Below are 22,126 nucleotides of genomic sequence, written 5' to 3'. Positions count from 1 at the left end.
TTTGTAGCCGAACGGAGAACGTTTCAAGATGTCTGTTGCCTAAAGATGTTCAGATAGACTCACAGTTCATGTGTGCGACAGGTCATGCTTTCACTTGACAGCCTACGATGCGTTGAGAATTGCAGCGAGCCGCTTTGCAGATGGTGTTTTCGATGACGCCATATTTCTTCACTTCACGTTGCGTCGATTTTATGAACACATAGGTACTTCGATGAATTTTTGTGAGTCACACACACCACAGAATGAAACAACATCAATTAAAATGCCCTACACAAAGCCTGAATTTTAAATAATTTTTTTTCTAACTTTGCGGCGGAAACTCGGCAAAATTCGAAGAATCGATGGGACCCGGCGAAGTCGCAACTTACAGAGGGTAGCCAGTAAAACCGTTGAAAACCGACTTCATTCATACGCTATCTTGATTCAGAAGGTCTGGGGAAGATGATTAATGCCTGTTCACTGCTCATTTTCATATATAAGTTACTTGACAGACCGGAATTTCCCAGTCTTCGCTGCTTTTAGCATGCAACTGAAATAGGGCAAAAGAGTGCAGTATTTTTCTACATGCTTTTGACAGACATGCACCTGAAAACATTGAAAATACTACAGTTCCAGGGTGTTTTGTGCAAAGATACTTACCGACAGCAAAGATAAGACTTTGAGGATGCGATATTTATATTAAAAAAAAATCTCGATCTTGATGATTTTGACCCTAACCACTTGTTTTTATGTACAGCGAAGAATCGCTGAATGCGACTTTAGCCGGGTTTCGCGTGCTGCGAAAATTTAATTGTATTTCCCATGCATGATTTGGCGTGATGCTTCGCTGTCAGTACCCCGCCCCCACACTTCTCGCGACTCTCTACGATGCAGGTCTTCGGTGACGGACTTGACTGACATTCAGTTGCTGAAGGTCTGACTCCACTTGCGGCGCGTTTCCGGAACGTCAGAGTGGCGGTTTCTGGTAGCAGACCGGCATAATCTGCGGGGTCGGCCAGACCAGGGACTATATCAGGCTGTAGCGCCTACACCCAGCCTTCCAGTACAGCAGCAGCAGCCTGACTGCTAACACCAGTGGGGAAACGCTGGGAATGCTACATGCTGCACGATAGTTGTGGGAGACGCTTTGTCCACAACAAGCCAAGCTGACTGGTCACTCGATGCGGAACCTGGCTGCCCGCAGCCTGAGTGAATAGTGTTGCAGGGTTCAGCAAGAAGGACAGTGCATGCTGTGGTGACAGTGGGCAACTAGTTTTTTTCTCCCATTTACTCCCGCTTGTGCTTCGGCCGGCCACCGGTACTGAGGCTCAAGGTAAGCGCTTTTTTGTTGGTGTTTGGGATTTTTTTTCTTTTCTTTTTTTTCCGTTTTTGTTTTGCAGTCAACAGTTGATATGTGCATATCTGTCTCACGGTCTGGTGGTCTGTCAGTGCGTATGTTTGCATATATTGAGGCTGTGCTGCCAGTATAGTATATAATACAAGGTCAAGTATAATTTTAATGCAATGTTATATAATTTGTGCATATATGCAGTATATATATATATGTATATATAAATATATGTATATTCATGTACATCTATTAACCAATGTATGTGTGTGTGGGGGGGGGAGTGTGTGTGTTTGTGTGTGCGCGCGCGCGTGTGTGCGTCCGTTCGAGTGTGTGTGTGTGCGTGTGCCCGGTGTGTGTGTGTGTGTGCTACGTACATGTGTGCTTATGTATGTTCAGTGCTTGTGTGTGTGTACGTCGCGCGCGCGCGCGCACACACACACACACACACACACACACGGGGAGTAAGAGAGCGGTGAGTTTGTGGGGAAGGGTTGTGTGTAGTGGGTGGGGGTGGGTGATGGGAGGTCATGAACCACGAGTTCTTTGTTTGGGGAAACCATGCCTTGCATGTTAAAAAAAAAATCCACTGCCAACGTGGCAACATTTGAAAATTACGAGCGCGCGCATGTCCGCACGCGCCGCTCACACACACACATGCTTACACACTGACGCACGCACACACAGTATGACTATGGGATCAGGATAAGGGCTGTGGTTGGAAGACTAATGAATTCCATCTTCTGCTGTACTTATGTTGGCACCTGTGTCTAAGTAACTGTCTAGCGCTGTGGAGGCATGGTTGGAGATACAAACAACACTGGGCAGATATGAGGCGAAGGTACACAGTGAAATTACAGGAGACAACATAGACACACACCCCGAGATGCACAAACACAGACACACAGTCACACACACGCACGCACACATATATAGATTCATTTGTATAGTTCTCTCTCTCTCTCTTTCTCTCTCCGTCTCTCTCTCTCTCTCTCTCTCTCTCTCTCTCTCTATCTATCTATCTATATATATGCACGTGCGTGAGTGCGCGCGCATGCGCTCGCGTGTGCGTGTGTGTGTGTGTGTGTGTGTGTGTGTGTTGTGAAAAGCAAAAACAAAAAAACAAACACAAAAAACGTGGAGGAAACTGAGAAAGGTAAAGCAGTTGCCTGTTTGAAACTGATTGAAATCTACGATCGTGGATTGTGAAAAGTATCGAGAAAGGTAAAGCAGTTGCCTGTTTGAAACTGATTGAAATCTACGATCGTGGATTGTGAAAAGTATCGACTTATGAATCTGTAATACTTTGTTCTTATTCATAATCGAGAGGAGCAAAAACAAACAAACAAAAAACAACAACAACAAACAAACAACAACAACAACAAAACAGGAGGAAGAGCAGCAACAAAACCAACCTCCCAAAGAAAAATGTCATCAAAACAATTCATATTAACATGACAGTGGGTTTCTTTTCTCAAGTCATTAACGTTTTTAATTGTCATTTATTATCCCTGATAAGACCATTATTCTTACCTTCATTTCCGTCCATTATAGAGGGTTGCCGGTGTGCATCATTGTGTGTCAGTCTGTGCAAAAAGTTTTGTGTAACAGCATGTGTGTTTGTCTGTCAGTCTGTCTGTCTGTCTGTCTATCTATGTATCTATCTTTTATCTGGCTATCTATCTATCTTTCTGTCTATCAGCCTGTTTATTTTTTCTGTCCTTCTCTATTTTTCAGTCTATTTGTGTACCTTTCTGTCTGCCTGTATGTCTCTATCTGCATATCTGTTTTTGTCTGTATCTCAGTGTTTGCGTATTTGCCTATCTATCTATCTATCAATCTATCTATCTATCTGTCTATTAATCCATATTCTCTCTCTCTCTCTCTCACTCTCTCTCTCTCTCAAGCTTTGTATCTATCTTTCTTTGTCCACCTGTCTCTCTCTCTCTATCTGTCTCTATCTATCTCTAGCATTGTGTCTCTCTTTCTTTTTCCACAAGTCAAATGGTAGAAATGATCGACTTTGCTGTGCCGATGAAAAGGGCTTCATTCACCCGAATTCCCAGTAGAAACAAAGAAGGAAATAGCCAGAAGCATGCACCAAAGCGGACACGAAAAGTTTTATCTGCATATATACTGGTACTATACTATTGTGACTGACTGGGTATTAGGCGTTCTGCGTAAATTGAACTCCATTGACTCCATCATCTCTTCAGTAAGTGGACAATGTATTTTATTTCTAAGAACAAAGATGCGTTCCAAAGTGTGATCAGGGCAGCTCGAAGATTTGGATATTATTCGACAATAAGGATTTGACCATTTTGTTTGCGTTATTCGTGCTTTGTTATCGCAAGCGTCGTCGTCCTCCACATTCAACATATTTACATTAAATATCATAATGTAAAACATTCGAAGCAGAATAATATTTAGATGCATCCAGTTCTCTTTCAAACAAAAAAGAAAGAAAAAAGAAGAAATGTTCAAGTACACAAATGGAGTTTCAACCCAAGGCCATTATCTTAGCAATACATTTATAGCGTAGAGATAACGAATGAACAGAATAGTCCCAAAACTGAAGACAGAGACTTGGTACAGGGACCAGTTCTTGATGACGTATGCACACCGATGGCTCCTCCACGTTGGCATATCGCATGCCGCCAGATGCGGAGGTGTACGTGTGGAGGTGGGGCGAATGCCGAGCTTTTCACTTCTCCCGAGTTCCCTTTTACACTACCCCTATGAAAGGTGAGATTCAAAATCTCCATCCTTGCCTCCGCGTCTCACCCCCTTGCCCCCCACTGGAAAAAGTGTTGACCTTGCAAACGGCTCAACAATCCCCGTAAATCTTACACCCCCTGTGGTGGCATGCTTGGAAAACCCCCCAGAGAATTCAGTCTGGGTTACACAGGAAACGGTTGTTTTGTTGTCCGCCTCGCGTGAGTTCATTTGTCTGTGATGGGGATGGGGAAAGTGACCTCAGGGAAGGTCAGGGTGCGAGGGTTGTGGGGATCTGAAGGCTGAACAGTGAGCAGTCTGAAAAAGAGTCCGAGTGAGAGACTTGTAAAAATCAACCAGATTCGTTTATATTTCTGATAAAAGATGATAAATGTCAGACATTTCTAATCTAGTAAGAGATATATAAATTACCAAAGTAAGGCATGGCTGGGCATGCATGCGGCACAATAGGGAATAAAACGCACATAAAGTGTTCAAGATATTAAGCAGGAAAATCGAATCATATACTGTCTGTTACTGTTTAGCGTATGTCATGTTTTGTCCAACGAAAAAATAGGAAGAACATACAGGTGCATATTGATATAAAGATATCATTTTTCATGAGCAGATGAATATAAGTTTGCAAGGAAAAACTCCTGCTAATCCCAGTGTCGAATACAAATGAATGTTTACAAAGGTATTATTCTTCATTTTGGAAGGGGGGAGTTTTGCTTCTTCATACACAGTGACTCAGAGTGCCTTTTAAAATAACCAAGTACTATAGAATTATGAAGAGGTCTTTTTCTACAATCTATAATGCTAATGAAAGAATACATAATTGTTACGACGTTCTGTGATCTTTTGAGGTGGCGTTGTCGTCAATAGATCGAACTGTGATGGCATATACGTGTTTACGCAGAAAGTGGAGCTTTTACACCCATCCTCATGTACTACAATTTATTTCAGATTTGGTTCGCTTTCCCATTCAGTAATCTGAAGTCGGTTGAGATGCTTAAGTTGGTTACTTGAAGTTTGTGAAAATTCATTGTAGTTCATCAAATCTTTCGCACGTTTCAGACAATAGCCAGTCCACTGAACAAGAAACATGATAAGACAGAATCATGAAAATTTGCTTCCGGGCAAACCTTCACTGTACGTTTTGTTTTAATTCCATTCTTATTTCTCCATCCTTTTTAATACTAAGAATCCAGTACCAGTATGTTCTTTGCGCCAACTTTTTGATACCTATAAGCTTCCAGCAGCTGTTCTATTGTTGTAGGCAGGAGCAGAAAATGGCACGGCCCTTCAGGGGCTGTCATGTTGAATCAGTGGACAGATGTACCACACACTCTTTGTTCTTTTGTTCCCGCTGTTCTCTCTTTGCACTTCTCCCCACTACTTCTTGACATGTCGGTTGCTTGTTTCCCTCATTTCATTTATATTTGTATGCTTTCTTGAGATAGTTCCGCCTGTCTCTGTGTGTGTAAGATAATGGGGATCAGCTCGTTTCCGGTTATTAGGCATGGGAGCACACAGATAGGGAGAGAGAGAGAGTTTGGCATGGAGAGGGACATTGGGGCAGACTGACACAGATGGGGTTAGATCGAGAGCGTTGGGAGAAAGGGCTAAGGGGTGGAGGCGGCACACACACACACACACACACACACACACACACACACAGAGCAGTGATAAACTTGAATGTTGACGGAGTTAATGTTTCTTTGACTCGGAATGAAACGTAAACCTTTTCCTGATGGTAAAAGCGTGTCGTGTCGTATGTGTGTGTGTGTGTGTGTGTGTGGAGGGGGACAATGGACAGGTACTGGGGAGTAAGGGGGCGGTACGGGGCTTGGCCTATTGAATGCTACAGAGTGATCAGCTAATATTAGCTGTGATGAAGATTTTTAAGCATATGCCAACAGGCTTACTGTTCCAAAGAGCGCATTGGTTACTTTCTTGAGGTGCTTCTGACCCATTCCAAGACTGTGTGAGTTGACTTTGAAAAACAAAACAAAAAACAAACCAAACCAGTCGCTTCCAGTGGCATTCCATCAGGGACTGACAAGGCAAAGACAAGAGCATTATCCCATGTTCTCCCAATGCATCCATTCAGTTACCCATACAGTAGGCATATGTGTGCAGGCTTCCAGTAATTTCCATCTATATCCAAGACTGACACGTCGGAACGCGGTGTCAAAAATCTCTTGAATTTACGACTGTCTGGGTCGGGTCTAAAACACACGCCAGTTCTATGTCATAGTTTCGCAAAGAAGAGATCATCGCATAGATTGGTTATTTTGTAAGTTCTTTTTTGTGACCCGGGATAGAAGCGTTTTTCTCCATTGCCTCTATGTGCTGACAGAAACTATGTGGTTGGGAAAGCGTTGTTGACGATCATAAATTATCTCCAATCGGTTTTACCCCACTTCCTCATCTCAGTGATGTCGACAGTCCTTTTTCTTCACAGGTTAGTTTTGTGCCAACAAAATTACACCCCAATGAAGGAACAGAGTTCCGCGGCGGGAGTGTCAAATTTTATAGTTATCTGGACAGAACTCTCAACAACAACAAAATCGAATAGAACTATTTGTATCGCGTTCGTTTGTATAAAACCCATAGCAAAATATTAACATGCATCAAAATGTGGTTTTTGTCATCATCTGGACATTGGGAATCTTTTCAGGCACTGAGAGAAAAGTGTGTGTGTGTGTGTGTGTGTGTGTGTGCACGCGCGCGCGCGTGTGTGTGTGAGTGTATGTGTGTGTTATCAGCATACCGTGACAGGGTTGCAAATGCAGTTCATGGCAAAAATCAGAATATGAAGAGACTGAGGCGAGAAGGTTGGAATCATACGAGAGAGAGGGGCGAAGGTGTGGGGGGCAGGCGAAGGGAGGGAGGCACACAAACCAAAAAGACAAAACAATGAGGAAATAGCGAGTTTCAGCGAGCGAGCGAGCCAGTGTGTGTGTGTGTGTTTGTGTGTGTGTTTGCTTATGCATATGTGTAGGCGAATGAATTGGTGTGTTTGGAGGAGGTGGGGTAGCGGCGCGGTAAAGGAGCTGCGTATGCAAGCCAGTTGGCCGTACATCCTGTTTTGCGACGCGTTGGGGAAAACAGCGACACTTAACACTTGAAAAAACAAACAAACGAGAAGTCTCGTGTTCGTAAAATCGCTGATTTCATATGAATAATTTATCACAGTAAATATTTTTTCGGATTCTCTGATTCCATCCCACTGTGGAAGGCCTATTTAACTTAATTCTAACGGGGAAATTTGGCGCACAGAGTCCATTAGCGTAAAGCGTTTCTTCAAGGATTCACGACTAATCATATGATCAGAAATAATCATATGATACCAGAATATTTAGAGAGAGAGAGAGAGAGAGTAGTAGTAGTGGCAGTAGTAGTACAACAATGGACGTGAGAAGTCCTGTTTGGCAGAAAGCGATGTTGTTTATCAATTGGTATTTACTGTCATCCAAGTCCACATGCCTTCTAAACACTGTACATATATCAATGCTGATGTATTGTGACATTTTTATCTCCGTTTTTTCCTCCTCAGGACGGAGTCTGATGTCCCTCCTTCTACCGCAGCTTCTCTCTCACTCTGTCTTTCTCTCTCTCTCTCTCTCTCTCTCTCTCTCTCTTAGACACTTGGAGGTGATAACAATGGAATTTATAGTGTCAGAATGTCAAGTGTCGCTATCAATCCCTACCACCCTTTTCCATTCCTCTGTCCATATTTTGTGTTTATTTGTCTATTTTGATCTGTAATGTATAACAAAAATACAATTGAAGTGTGCGGAGGTTCTTGGCCAGAGATGTACACCATTCGCAAACACTGCACCGTACAAGACGTTTCATGTCCGTATACATTAAAAAAAAAAATCAATATCAAAAGCAACAACAGCCACCAGGAAACGAACAATAACAACAACAAACCATTACGCACAACCTGGCGTTTATGTTCAGGTTTCACCCCGAGGTAAAGTCTCATACTCATCGTTATTACAGTGATGTAGCAGAGCCATCCACGCTAAAGCTTCATCTTTATTCAATGTAGACGGTAACAAAGGTAATGTGAGGTCTTGGGATAGGAGGAGTGAGGGGAGTGTGGGATGAACACAGAATACTGAGACAATATCATGAGAATTCACGGTGAATTTGAATGTGTGGAAGAAAGTGTTCATACTCCACTCTCCCTGTCTCTCTGTCTCGGTCTCTCTGTGTATTTCTGTTTATATGTCTCTGCACCCCGACACCCTTTTCTTTTTTTTATGTATATTCATATGTAAGGGATGGGGCAGAGACAGACACAGACACGCACCCCCCCCCCCCCCCCACACACACACACCCCTCACCCCCGCGCGCACGTACCTCAAGTAGGCATCACTGCATTTGGAAAAAATCCATATACGCTACACTACATCTGCTAGGCAGATGCCTAATTAGCAGCATAACACAACGCGCTTAGGTTTTGAATATATGAATATATATTTGTGTACCTATTAGAGTGGATTTTTTCTATCAGAGTGGATTTGTTCTACAGGATTTTGCCAGAGGACAACACATATGTTGCCACTGGTTCTTTTTAAGTGCGCCATATGCGTGCTGCTACATACTGGACTCGGGTCTCATTCGAATGACGAGACGCTCACGTGACTGGCATTTGAATCCAACGTCTTAACCATTCTGCCACCTTCCCACCCCCAATCTCACACCCATCCACCACACACGCGCGAGACAAAAACTTAACTGCTCCTGATATGACAACTTTGGTGAACACGCTATGAAAATAAATGTGTGTGTGTGTGTGTGTGTGTGTGTGTGTGTGTGTGTATAGACGTTCTCTTATCTGCTTTTAATCTCGGCTGACTGCTTTTCCGAAGGACTGTGAAACCAGAGACATCACCCCTGTTTATTGAACAATCTGCTGAGAACCTTGGCTCGCCATTCGTAAGCACGTGTGGGCACGTAACGAGAACTTCCATAAAAACAACAACAACAACAACAAAAAAACAACAACAAAAAACAAACAACAACAACATATAACAACAACCTATTGAACTGTGAATAATTTTCCAATGTGTTGTTCCCAAGTCCTCCCCAGTAAAGGATTTCCTGCTCTTTGCCTTCATCTTAACCTATCTCATCAGTAACCCAGTGAATTGTTGTCGGGGCACCGCAGATGATTTCCAGACCAGTTCTCTCCATCAGTTCCTGTCTCTCGCAGCTCTCTGGGAATCTGGGAAACTCAGGTCTGTCCATTCTTTGACGTTGTCCTGCCACATTTTCTTTTGCCTACGCGTCTTCCTCTTGCCTGCTATGGTGCGCTGCATAATGGTCTTTGCGAGCCCTCCGGATCTTGTGACGTGTCCGAACCATTAAAAGCTTTCTCCTCATGATGGTGGTTAGGAGGTCATCGTGAGGTCGAATGGCCTGTGTGATCTTCTGGCGGACCACAGTGTTCGTGACGTGCTCAGTGAATGAGTAGTAGCTTTCGGAAGGATCTCATTTCCATGGCTTGGATCTTCTTCTGGAGGTCGGCAGTGAGAGTCCATGTTTCGCAAGCACAGGGAAGCATTGACTGAACCAGTGAGCGATAAGTTTCACATTAGATCTGAGTGTCATGTTTTTGTCTCTCCAAATGGGATTCAGTCGAATGAGCGCTGATGTAGTCTTTGCTATCTTTGACATGACTTCTTTCCTGTTGGCTCTTTTTTATTTTCCCGTATGCATCTTTTTACGTGTTTCTCAGTCTATAAAAGGCCCAGGAAAAGTATGGACAACAAACGTGACGTATGAAAAACGATTACCGCTGAAATACAAACAAATATTTGTGAGGTTGATTCGCCACGGTTTTCGTTTCAATATAGGTCTATAGGTTATTGTTCGGAAGGTGTACAACAACGCAGAAAACGCTTCTCTTGTTAAATTGAGCATGTTTCGTTCCTTTTCCATAGTGGGGACGTCGTTTTGGAAGCACCGTTTGTGTGCACATTTCTACAGTTCACAAAAAAACACGTGTTCTTTGTAACTCTGAATAATAGACATGAGCAGATTTCACCATCTTGCAAATCAGATGCTCGTGGAACTGTCAACATGAAGAAAAAAAGCAAAACAGATTAGTCCAGTTTATATTCGTTATCCTTGCGTCGTGCACCAATAACTTCTGTTTATTGGAGCAGGGAATGAGCTGTTGGGATTTGTTAGAATGGATGATTTGTGCGAACAGTTTTATACAATTACTCGGATACAGGTATACGGACGTGTTTGACACTAGTATTTTATGGTACAACACAATAGAGGTCCACACTGTACAAGAACAAAGAAGTCATAACTTGTCCGTGTAGTGCTTCTCTTGCTGACTCTGCCCCTTTCTGTCTCTGTCTTTGTTTCTCTCTCTTTCTCACGTGCACGCACGCTCTCTCTCTCAGTATCCCACCCTCTCACGCGCACGAGCGCATGCACGCGCATACACGCACAGAGAGAGAGGCAAAAGCAGAAGCAGAAAAACGAAACAAAACAAGATTTTATCTAGCCAAGCTATTGAGAGAATACACACCAATGCCGTTTTCCACTCGCCGTGTCTCACACAGGGAGAAAGCGAGACACGGAAACGGGAAATGCTGAGAGAGTTGGTTCCCCCCCATGCAGTGTGAACAGCCAGCTGATAAGATTGTCACGTTGTGTTTGACTCGCATGCTGCAAAAGAAAAAGGAAGGGGGGAACTGACGGGGAGGAATACTGGAACAGTGTTCCGCCACATTGCTGCGGTCCGTTGCTCTTTCTCTCATCACAACCGGCTGCCATCCCCATCCCCAACCGACCTCTCCCGCGAAATCACACACACACACTTCGCGCCCAGTCTTTTTGTAGAGCGGTGCTGTGTTCCGATTCTCCTGTCAGTCGAGGGGATGTATTCGACAGATAGACGCAGTGGACTTACCTGCAGGGACAACACAAGCGTGTCGACGAGCACGTGCAGCGTATTCTAAAAGACCTCAAGCTCTTCGTGAACACCGATTAATTTGGAGTCCATTGCATTGAAGTTAAACTGGTCGCTGTTCATCATGGGCTCCCTTCACTTTTTTAAACTCCGTGGATGAGTATCAGGAACCTTTATTTTCTTTTAGAGAGAGAGACAGACAGACAGAGAGAGAGAGATAGAGGCAGACAGATAGAGATTGAGGATAAGAGTGTGAGAATGAATGCGAAAGACACAGAAAGAGAGAGAGAGAGGAGAGCTGGAGAGGAAGATGAACGGATGAAGTTCTTTCATTGAGAGAGAGATTGTGTGTAGTCTGAATGTGTATGTGCGCGCGCGCGCGCGCGCGTGTGTGTGTGTGTGTGTGTGTACGTGCGTGAGAGAGAGAGAGGTACAGAGAGAGAGGGGGGTTTGGAACAGACGGTAAACGGGGAAAAGATTGCTGACACGGAAACTCGGCGATACCCTCCCTATTTGGATACCACAGATATGGTGATAGTTGGAACTAAGGAACCCTCACCACCATTCCTTTCCCCATCTCACGTCCACCCCCTACCCTCGCCCCCACCCAACAAAGAAAAAGAAAAGAAAAAAAAGAAAAAGAAAATAAAGGAAGGGAAAAGCTTACCTCAGCTGTTTGTGCTCGATATTGAGGACTTTTCGGCTCAGTGAGCGGTCGAGAGACAGGGAGCGTGTGTATGTGCGTGTGTGTGTGTGTGTGTGTAAGGTCTAGGAAAGGGAGTGGGTCGCGTGAGGCTCGACGTACGGCTGGGAATGTCTTGCCCTTGGTGATGATGGTGCCCGTGCGGAATGGGTTTTACTGACTTCCAGAAATTTGAGATGTATGACTCGGGGTGTCTTGGGGTGTGCTCTAGACGCTGGGTCTGGATGTACGGAAGGTTGTTGATTCAGCGCTTTAGTTTGAAGAGAGGAGAGGGGGTGGTGGTGGGAGAGAGTGAGAGAAAGAGTACTGCCAACATGAAACCTGAAGCACATATTTTTTGCTTGAAACTTGATACGTAACAGCATGTGTGCTTCTGTGATGCCGTGAAGAGGGATGTGGTACTTTGGTACAGTGTGCGCATGCGCACGTCATATGTATGTATGTGTGAACGGTATAGTGTTATCTAACGTTTCAGTATCATCATGCTCATATCTGCACTGATGGGGGAGAAAATAGAGATAATCACATTATTTTAAAATCGCCTCATGGTTCTTTTTAAATCTGTTTTCCTAGCGTATGCATTTGAGAACAAATGTTTTTAATCAACAAGCTAAGAAGGTATAGAACTGGCCGGTAATCTGTTAGTTTTTACAGGGTCTATTTTGGATTTTGCCATTTGATCCACCTTACAAATATATGTAATTCGTTCCAGGACCCATCTCGAAAGTAAACTACGAACACTGGCGTATAAAGGGCTTGAAACAAGTTTAAAAAAACAACACAAACCCTTCAGAAGTCCTCTTCTTTTATTTACTAAAATGACCTCCATAACCCTTCCCTCTCTTCTGTCTCTGTCCGTCTGTCCGGGAGTCTCTCTTTCTCTATATCTTTTTCTCTTTTTTTTGCTCTGTCATGTTCTCGAAATAGTCTGTTTCGGATCAGTGAGAAATTTTCATAACGACATTGCCCACACAAGACGCTGATGCTCTGCAGAGAGAAGACATGTTGAGCACTCTTCGTAATGAGTTCTTTTTTTTGCCTCGCGCATCTGGGCTACACACGATGAGCTCAGCATACAAACACAGGACGCGCCAGTTCAGTGCCGGGTCCAGTATAGATTGTTCTTCCTCCAATGGCGTCTCCTTTCCTCCCACGTTTCCCTCCGAGGATGAAATTTTAACCGGGCCCAAAGTTTTTCTGCAAGCCGAAAGCTATTGGATTTCAACATTCACTTCTTTGTTTGCTGTCTGTCTTTTGCATTCATTTGCTTAGACGCTGTTCGCAAAAATTGTGTAGATCATGTGAAAGAAATTCAGTATTCTGGTCTTGGTTGTCCACCGGCTAGTTTTTCTTTTTTTTATAATCTCAGAACCTCCATTCTAATCATTCTTCTGTTTTTCTTTGTTTTTCTTCGTGTCACTGTTTTCGGCTCACACTGATGTGTAAACAGACCGAGTCTAAATGACAACCCTGTGTCGGTTGTCTTTATGTACTTGTGTGTGTGTGTGTGTGTGTGTGTGGTTTTAGTTTCGTGGTTTTAGTGGCGTCAAAGCATGCAGGTTGATCCATATATCCATCGCCCCATCTGTGAGTGTGTGCCCGTTGTAAATAAACGTCGGCATTTTCTCAAGAACTGCATTGTCTTTTGATGTGAATGTTGGTATGGTTGAATATATTGATATGACCTTTCAGCCATCCCTACGTTTAAAACAAGTTGTGTAAAACAACAAAACAACGTATGTCATAGATTTCAAATAATGTTTCCGCCAACTGTTAAATAACTGGAATTCATATCGGCACCTATGCTCAGACAAGACTATCATTAATTCGAGATACCGTTAAACTCGTGAAAAGACAGATGCAAACAGCCGCCGTCGTTTCTGCTCATGCCTCTTGGTGAAAGATGATTCGTAACGAATACAGCAGATAAAGATGTATAAACATAACGTATTTGATACCATATATATGTGCGTGTACAGTTACCCCTGATTCTGCCTCTTTTTCTTTGTCAGATGCGATCTTTCAATGATTACATCAATGTGTTCCTTTGTATCTATCTATTCACATAGCTTGTTTCGCCAGTTTAATCTTCCATTAACATGCGTAAAGTACACACTTGTGGACGGCACAAACGTCACGGGCTAAAGTGTTCTGGAGGAAAGCTACGACATATGAGGAAGAGATTGCAAGTGTTATGTGAGTGGCTTCCAAGATCAACTCGGCTGTTGCCTAACAAAGGTTAGACCACTGGTGAGAGGCCAATGACCATGCGATTCTGTCCTTTTGGTATGAGTTCATATAGTGGTGTTTTGGGTTTATTCGTTTTGTATTTGTTTTTTGTTTTTTTGTGTGTATGTTTCTTTTTGCTTTCGATCTCGCGCGCGTGTATGTGTTTTCATGTGGTTTCGATTATTACTTCGAAGCACCTTTAAAGCTTTGTTGGGCAAAGATGACAAGAGTTTGCTAGAGCTTATAGTGTTATACACAGTCCTTTGCCAGTCCATATTTCCTTGTTTTCTTTGGCACCGTTAAAGCTCTTCTATCCTCTTTGGATTGTTCCCCCCCCCCCTCCCCCCCCCCCCGGATTTATCTTCTTCTATCGTGTCACTATTTTTGTTCGTTACTTTCTTCCTTTTTCTTTCGATGACAGTTTTTTTTTTTTCTACCTTTCCAAGGAAGGTTCTTTTAAGACAACAACAACAACAACTTGATCTGTAACGTTTAGAGAACAACAAACGAAGCAAAACATAACATGGATGATCTTCCGACGGAACAACATTCTTGGACAATTCACCACTACCGTCATAATACATAACAGTTAGATTACTGAACATTCCTTGAAAAAGGCAAGTTATTGGACATTAGTGTAAACAGTTACATCATTGAAAAACAAAAAAAGAAGAAAAAAATGGTCTAAAAACGGAAGCCCCTCCCCTTCACTGAAAAATTGGAGAATTTTCTAACAATTCGAAAGAATACTGTACACATTAAAAATTATATTCGTATTTATTAAGAACTCTTTTTGCAATGAAAATTATTAACACGAGATACCATATTTAACACGACCAAATCAACAGTAAGCAAAAAGATTTACCTGTTGCAGTATCTACATTTTACTAGTTTTGGGGTATATTTACCTGTTATGATATCTGCCATTCATTACTTTTGTTTCGGCAATTCTTGTATTAATTTCAGTTACAAGAATAATTTCCTTTTGAAACCAATGTTATCTTATAAAATAACTTAGGCATTTTTTTGTGGTGGGAGGGGGTCAGCATCAGAAGAACGTTTATTATGACATATCAGACACAGAAACACACACGCACGCACGCACGCACGCACGCACGCACACACACACACACACACACACACACACACACACACACACACCTCTTAAGGTTTCATGACATTAAAATTTATTCTATTCTATTTTATTACACACACACACACACACACACACACACACACACACACACATTCTCTCTTTCTCTCTTTCTCTCTCTCTTTCCCTCACACACACACCCACACACACACACACACACACACACACACACACTTTGTGATGTGGTCTTTCTGTCGTATTGTTTTCGTTCCTTCTTGTCCTCCACTATTTTCCCTTTTATTTAGTTTTGTCCAGGGAGATGATTATCTCCTCTTCCCCCAACCCGACCTCCAACAGGGAAAATGACCCCCCAGCGTCAACTAGACGTGAACAGTCCATTGTGTAGGCCGGTTGCCTGGAAAGACTGTTAGCGTCTGCAGGGTAAGCATGAGGCTGGTACTTGTTGTCGAGGGTAGATACATTAGCATGACACTGGCAGCCATTGTCTTTCTCATTGTTGCTTGCACGCTCCAGCTTAACGCCTTATGGCCGGAAAAGGGACCCCATCCCTGGCCACACTTGCTCCAAACGTGTCCTCTCGATATTACTCGCTTGCGCACCGATAGGTAACCAGTTCGTCTCCTCTGCGATACATCTGCTGTTGTTGTTTTTTAATTTGAGATGCATTACTTTTTCTTTTTTGGCCTTTTTAGTTGACAGTTACTTTTTTGAAAAGTCATTTGTGAACCATGTTTAATGCTGGGTGTTGACACACAGAGCAAAACGCATGTAGAAACATCGAAGAAATGCCATTGCAGTGCTGGTCGGTGTGGGTGTGATAGCAAATTATACCACAACAGGAACCAGTCTATAGCGTTACCAGGCAAAAATCATAATAATAAATAATTCCGGAGGTAAGGAAAGGAGCACACACACACACACACACACACACACACACACACACACACACACACACACACACACACACAGAGAGAGAGAGAGAGAGAGAGAGAGAGAGAGAGAGAAATTCTTTATCATCGAAAGTAATAGGTAAGCAAGGAACAAGCTTTTTTTTTTTTTTTACATCCAGCCCTTGCCTTATAGAGGGACTGAATCGAAAGAAGCAAAATGTGAGGAAAAGGAAATGAACTCAAAACGCAGTGAAAACTCAAGGCATCCCTATTTCCAAGTTACCATCCTTTCTGTAGTTTATCTCTGAACCCAGATACACCTGCTTCAGGGAAGGTGAAATAGAGCAATCCGAAGGTTAACAACAGGGAGCTGATTAGACCATGGAGAATACGCTTCACCGGGGACGTTGTGCCAGGATCCAGAATACCGAAACTTCTCTCTTTTTTCCTTTCCTTTTCGGAATTTCTGTATAACGTGCTACAAATTCACTGTTTGCCTATCTGTCTTTCTGTCTGTCTGCCCCCCCCCCCCTCTCTCTCTCTCTCTCTCTGGGTATGGCTTTCGGTCTGCCTGGAGGTGTGTATGCCAAATTGCAGGTTTCCTGTTTCCTCTTTATTTTTGTGATGCAAGGTTAAAGCGGGAAAAGCGAGAGACGCGCAGAGACAGACAGACGGACAGACAGGCAGACAGGGAAAGTGGGAAAGAGAGAGATGAAATCTTATCGTTAAATTAATATTTGCATGTATTTTTATGCCGTGTTATGGACATACATGCATGCATGCGCACACTGTTATGTATACATGCATGTGTACCTTTGCAGCGTTTGTCGTGTTCTTGTGTGTGTGTGTGTGTGTGTGTGTGAGAGAGAGAGAGAGAGAGAGAGAGAGAGAGAGAGAGAGAGCATGCGTGTCATTGTGGTAGGTAAACGTATATGTTTGTGTTTTTTAGATTTACGAAAACCCCAGCTCCTTCTCGGTCTTGAAATTGCTTACGTAAAGCTTTCGCAGTGCTTCCTGGAGATAAAACCAGCCGCCAAAACGAACTAACTGATGCTTAATTGCTGGCACATGGGTTCTTTCGGGCCCAATTTTCTCCCTCTCCACCTTCCCTGTCTCTCTCTGTTTGTCTCTGTCTCAGTTACTCGCCTTGTTTCTCTTTCTCTCTACCCGCGGCTTTGTCTGCCGATCGGCCTGTCTTTGCTGTGCTTTTACTTTCTGTTCGTCACCTCTCTCATGTCTGATCACGTTTTTTAAATCGTATATCTGAGTTTGTTATGAAAGACCTCACTTGTCTGCATTTTGTCTGTTATTTCCATTTGTCATGGGAACGGGGATGGGGTGGATGGTGGGATTAATAGAAATAAATAAAATTTTTAGGCACCTTGTTAGCGCATCTTTACTTCCCCTCCGCATCATCATTCTTATCTATTCCTTTCAACCTTCCATGACAGATTAAATACAATGTTATAATAACGAATTACCGGTATTAGGTCGCAGTGAGGCTACCCATAAGAGGAGACTTCGCAGGATGGTTGGATCATTTTTATAGTTCAACACTCCATAGTTGATTCAATATTCGCAAAATGCCCCATTTGATATCGCTTCTATACCTGCATTGACACTTGATATTTGTGTATTCAGGGATAGAAGTCCTTTAGAGTCCTCGCTCGGGAGACCTTACGTGTACCCATGTGATGTGGATCTTGGACGTACACGTGACAAGGATACGCCCGTGGATAGAGGCCCCCTATTCCAGAAGAGCAGATATAACTCAGTTGTCCCTGACATGAAAGGCTTTGGTTGAAATGTTGACTCCAGTTACATATTGTTCCAAGCCACACTCGCAGTATAGTATTAGGGGTTGTGGAAAAAAAAAAGAACAGCCGATTTTATTATTTTCAAAATGAGTTCGAGGTGATGTAACCACTTGTTACCTTTTGTGCTTCTGTGATTTACCTAGTTTTTAGTTTCTATGAGATGTTGGCGTCTGGAAAACGTCGATGATTGTTATGACGTAAAAAGGACCGTGTGAAACTTTTTCCGTTTCGGTTCAGCGCGAGAAACTTGCCATTCTTTGACTCAACCCCGCCAGTTTTGTCTGAAGATAAGAATCTACACTTCACGGTCTCCCTCAGCTCACACTTCCCTCTTTCTTTCAGTGCCGTAGGCCTACACAAGATAGCATCACCTCGGATACTGCCTAGGGAGAAAAATTGATAAAGTTTGCACGAGAGGAGTACCACATATAGCGGGTTTGAACTCAGATGAACTGCTTGGATACTCTACTTTTTTTTTTCTTTTTGTTTCACCGTTGAGCTGCAACTTCACTCTTTCCTTATAGAACCGAATCTTCTGTACTGGTGTTTCACTTTCCCTCCTTTTCCGGTTGGTAAATAATGTTGTTGATAAGCTGGCGTCTTCACAGTGAACGGCAGGAAAATAGATCAGCCACCCGATACATTTCCATACAGACCAAAGTTGGCATTTTCAAACTTCATGGATGAAAACAAACCAGGACAACCAATCCATCATTTTTTGGAGAGTGTTTTCAGACTTTGGGAGAAAACCGATGATTTTATGTTAGCTTATGTAAATATTTACCAGCCCCTGTCATGAAAAGAAGATATATAAATGTCAGCAGACTGACAGGTTTCAAGTTGTGAGTTCTGTACTGGAACATGTATGTAATTTGGTTATTTCCCTTGGAATTTCCATCGCTGTTCACACCAGTGTTGTGTTCATGCCTACCACTGAGCCTTAAACTGAAAGAGACATCTCTTTTGGGAGGATTTCAACGTTTTTCAAGTGTTTTTGATGAATAAAGACACACAAACACACACACACACACACACACACACACCGGGGCGCACGCTGGAAAAAAATGCCGGTGTGGAGGGGAGGGGAGTACGAGGAGGGCCGTTTCAAAGAAAATAGAAGGGAAGGAATTGGCTTGGGTGGGGTGGAAGGGAGGTGTGGATAGCCGTGGAAAGGCGGTGTGTTGGGAAGTGGAGGGGGGGGGGGAGAAGAAGAAGAAACAGTGCTGATTCACACACACACATACACACACATAATCTCACGATAACAACATTTGGTTGATTTGCATGAATCTGAACACTTAATTGACTGATTTGAATGAATTCTGGCGAACGGATCAACCGCCAAGACTAAGTAAACACTCAGGCTGAACTGACAGAAATATCTCGTTCATATTATAGGGACTTGTTTCGTTTAGGTTTGCACAAGTGGATGTGCAACGGCACCCAAAAAACTTGGTTGACCATTTTGATATTGACTGTAATTCAAGCTCACAAAGTTAAAGAAACTGATTGCTCCCATAAATCTGAGTGCGCTGAGCGCAAGCACACATTTGTGCACACATACCGCGCGTGCGCGGGAAAATAAGAAAAAGAAGGGGGTGGGGGAGGGGGGAGGAGGGGGGGGGGGAGTGGAGGGAGGTATGAGAAAGGGACGGTTTGCAAGAAAAGAGAAGGGAGCAATTTGGGTTGGGATGGAAGGGGAATGTGGACAGACGAGGAAAGGAGGAAGTAAAGATACCAACACTTGCCTGTGCGTATGCGCGCGCGCGCGTGTGTATGTGTGTGTGTGTGTGTGCGTGTGTGCATGTGTTCGTGCGTGTGTGTGTGTTTGTGAGGAAGGGCGTAGCAGATGTCGTTTTCCATGTTGCGTGCGTACAGGAAACACCATTGTCAAGAGAGTGGAAGAAGGAAACATGGGAGTGCAATACTATAATTAAGGTTGACTGGCGGAAAAGCGAGCATGTCTCTATGCATGTATGTGTGTGTGTAGGTGGTGGGGGGGTGCGTGCGTGCATGCATGCATGCATGTGTGTGTGTGTGTGTGTGTGTGTGTGAAACAGTGATGTACAGTTTATATTCTCTTCTGCTTGACGTTGGTTAACAGAAATTAAGTACAATAAGTACAACGTGGCTTGAATTTTGAAACAGAACGTTTTCGAAAGTTGATCACAAATGCCTGATAAAGTCCATGAATACTGCAAGTCACTGTGTTTTTTCAACTTGGCTTCGGTAGTGACTGTCGTTTTTGATGTGATCTCTTACCGTCTGCCGGAGCTGGAGGGTTGCCGCACAAGATCTTACAAATCTGTGGACTTCATTTCTACGGACACTAAAAGTAATAGCAAGCAGTAAATATCAGAACGACACCTGGAACTCCATGTCTTCTCTGTCTTCTAGCTGACACCCCTCCTCGTCTGCAATCCGATGACCCCTCTCTTCCAACAGGATTTAACGGATCCCCAATTGCAAATCCTCTCTATTCCATAATGGAACGGCTGTTTACCTGAACGTATTTCCTTCCGGTTCTCTTGTTCATCTGAGCTGATCATTCAAGCTGAACTCACATTTTGGCATCCATTGATTCCTCGAGGACACCCAGATTAAAAGATTAATTACTTAATAGGGATTTTATCTGCAAAGTACCTCTTCTTATCATTTTATTTCCAATGTCAGTGTCACCATTCACTGGCAGCTTTATGAAGTAATTGAATTGCGATTTGTTTTTCTTTTGGTGGTTGGAAACACTACTATATTGTAAGCGGTGTCTATCAGTTAGGCACTTTGAGGTGAAGAAGGGGATGGGGTTTCCACTGGCCAGGCATCTGACGTGTCTCGTTCAGGAGCCGAAACTGTGGTCATGTTAGGTATAACAAATGGTGCTATTTTTAAAACGTTTGATACTAACGCTACCCTGTCATGCTTCTCCACTAACTTTAGTTTATTAATTTAAGAGAGAGAAAGAGAAAGAGGGGGAGATATGATAATGATGGTGATGATGCCCAGCAACGAGTCTGCAGTAAAGAGCAACAGCGGACACTCAGTTCTGACGCATACCTTGAATTTTCCTGCCATGTCCAACTAATCTTTGTCAACCACTACGATCAGTTCCCCCTGCCACCCCTTCCAGAGGAAAGTGTGCAGAACGTCTTTCAGTGTCTTTCATAAATAGTCCACGGGGATCAATCCACACGGAAACACACGACTGATTGACTAAATAGTGAGTAACAACTATCCCATCCCACACCAACATGACTGCTCCACGCACCTTTCACACACGTTTCTTGGTTTCTCCGACACACTATATATTGTGAGCCAACACACCATTCGGTCTGATGAAAATGAAAACCTGATTTGAGAGGTGGGGGTAACTGTATTGTATCTCAAGTCAAGGAAGATGGACTTTTTTCTGCGAACGTTTACATGAATAAATGTTTAAACCCTGCCTAAAAGACAGCCATACTTTTGTTTTCGGGGTGTGCATGCTGGGTAGGTTTGTGTTTCTGTGGCCCATGGAACATTGACATGGATTCCGGAACATTTAACGTGTGTGTGATTAGAAATATCATATACCTGCGACTATGAATTTGGAAACTTCAATGGCTAATGTTATGCTGACGGTTCACATGATAACATAACATTCCGCCCCTTAACATCGAGAATATTTATATTCCGAACTCTAATCGTTAGCTGTCAAAAATATCAGTGAGGATTAACGAGACTGACTCTGCGCTATCAGAATCATTTTAGAACACAGAACAACTGTTCTGATCTGGACGCTTTTCTTTCAACTGGCTCGAAACGCTAACTGGATAATATGTATGGTTTTGTTATCATGTGAACCATCCATATAAGAAATGACATGCTGTTCTACCACCATCTTTGTGGGATTTTTTAGCTCACAAAAAACCCCACAAAGATGGTGGTGGAACAGTATGCACTGATTTATTTGTGTATCCATTCACTCTTTTTCTCCAGATAAACTCGGGTGATTATATTTTGAAATGGTCCAGTCCGAAAGCTCAAAGGGAAGTCATTTTGACTCACTTGTGTAAACAAAGTGGGTCTGTGTTATAACCCAGCGTTCGGTAGTCTGTGTGTGCGTCTGTCTGTCTATCTGTCTGTATGTATGTATATCTGTGTGTCCGTGGTAAACTTTAACGTTCCCATTTTCTCTGGAAATACTTTGTCAATACCAAATTTAGCTTAAAAATAGTAGGAAAAAAATCTTCACAGTTATACCAATAATAGGTTTTAAGTCTCCAGAATTAAGCCGTGTTTCCGGATCATTAACGATTTATTTCGTTGTGGATATTTCCGGATTCCGAAAACACCATTTTATCGCTTTCTAGTTGCCGGAACGTAGGCTTTACTTGGTTAGAAGA

General features: G+C 43.0%; 1 protein-coding gene across 10 annotated transcripts in view; it reads left to right on the top strand.

Annotated features, from left to right (window-relative positions):
* Positions 1–995: 995 nt before the first annotated feature.
* LOC143287281 (uncharacterized) overlaps positions 996–22,126 on the top strand; it is a 224,924-nt gene continuing 203,793 nt past the window's right edge. For 9 of the 10 annotated variants that reach the window (XM_076595285.1, XM_076595233.1, XM_076595278.1 and 6 more), the window contains exon 1: positions 996–1,312. The gene's annotated coding sequence lies outside the window, so the exon portion shown is untranslated. The remainder of the gene's footprint in view (positions 1,313–22,126) is intronic. The other variant, XM_076595293.1, reaches the window with a different exon arrangement.

The sequence above is a fragment of the Babylonia areolata genome, chromosome 1, assembly GCF_041734735.1.
Source record: "Babylonia areolata isolate BAREFJ2019XMU chromosome 1, ASM4173473v1, whole genome shotgun sequence".
In the NCBI taxonomy this organism is placed as follows: domain Eukaryota; kingdom Metazoa; phylum Mollusca; class Gastropoda; order Neogastropoda; family Buccinidae; genus Babylonia; species Babylonia areolata.
Note: the sequence above shows the minus strand (reverse complement) of the source record. Positions and strands in the feature narration are given on the sequence as shown.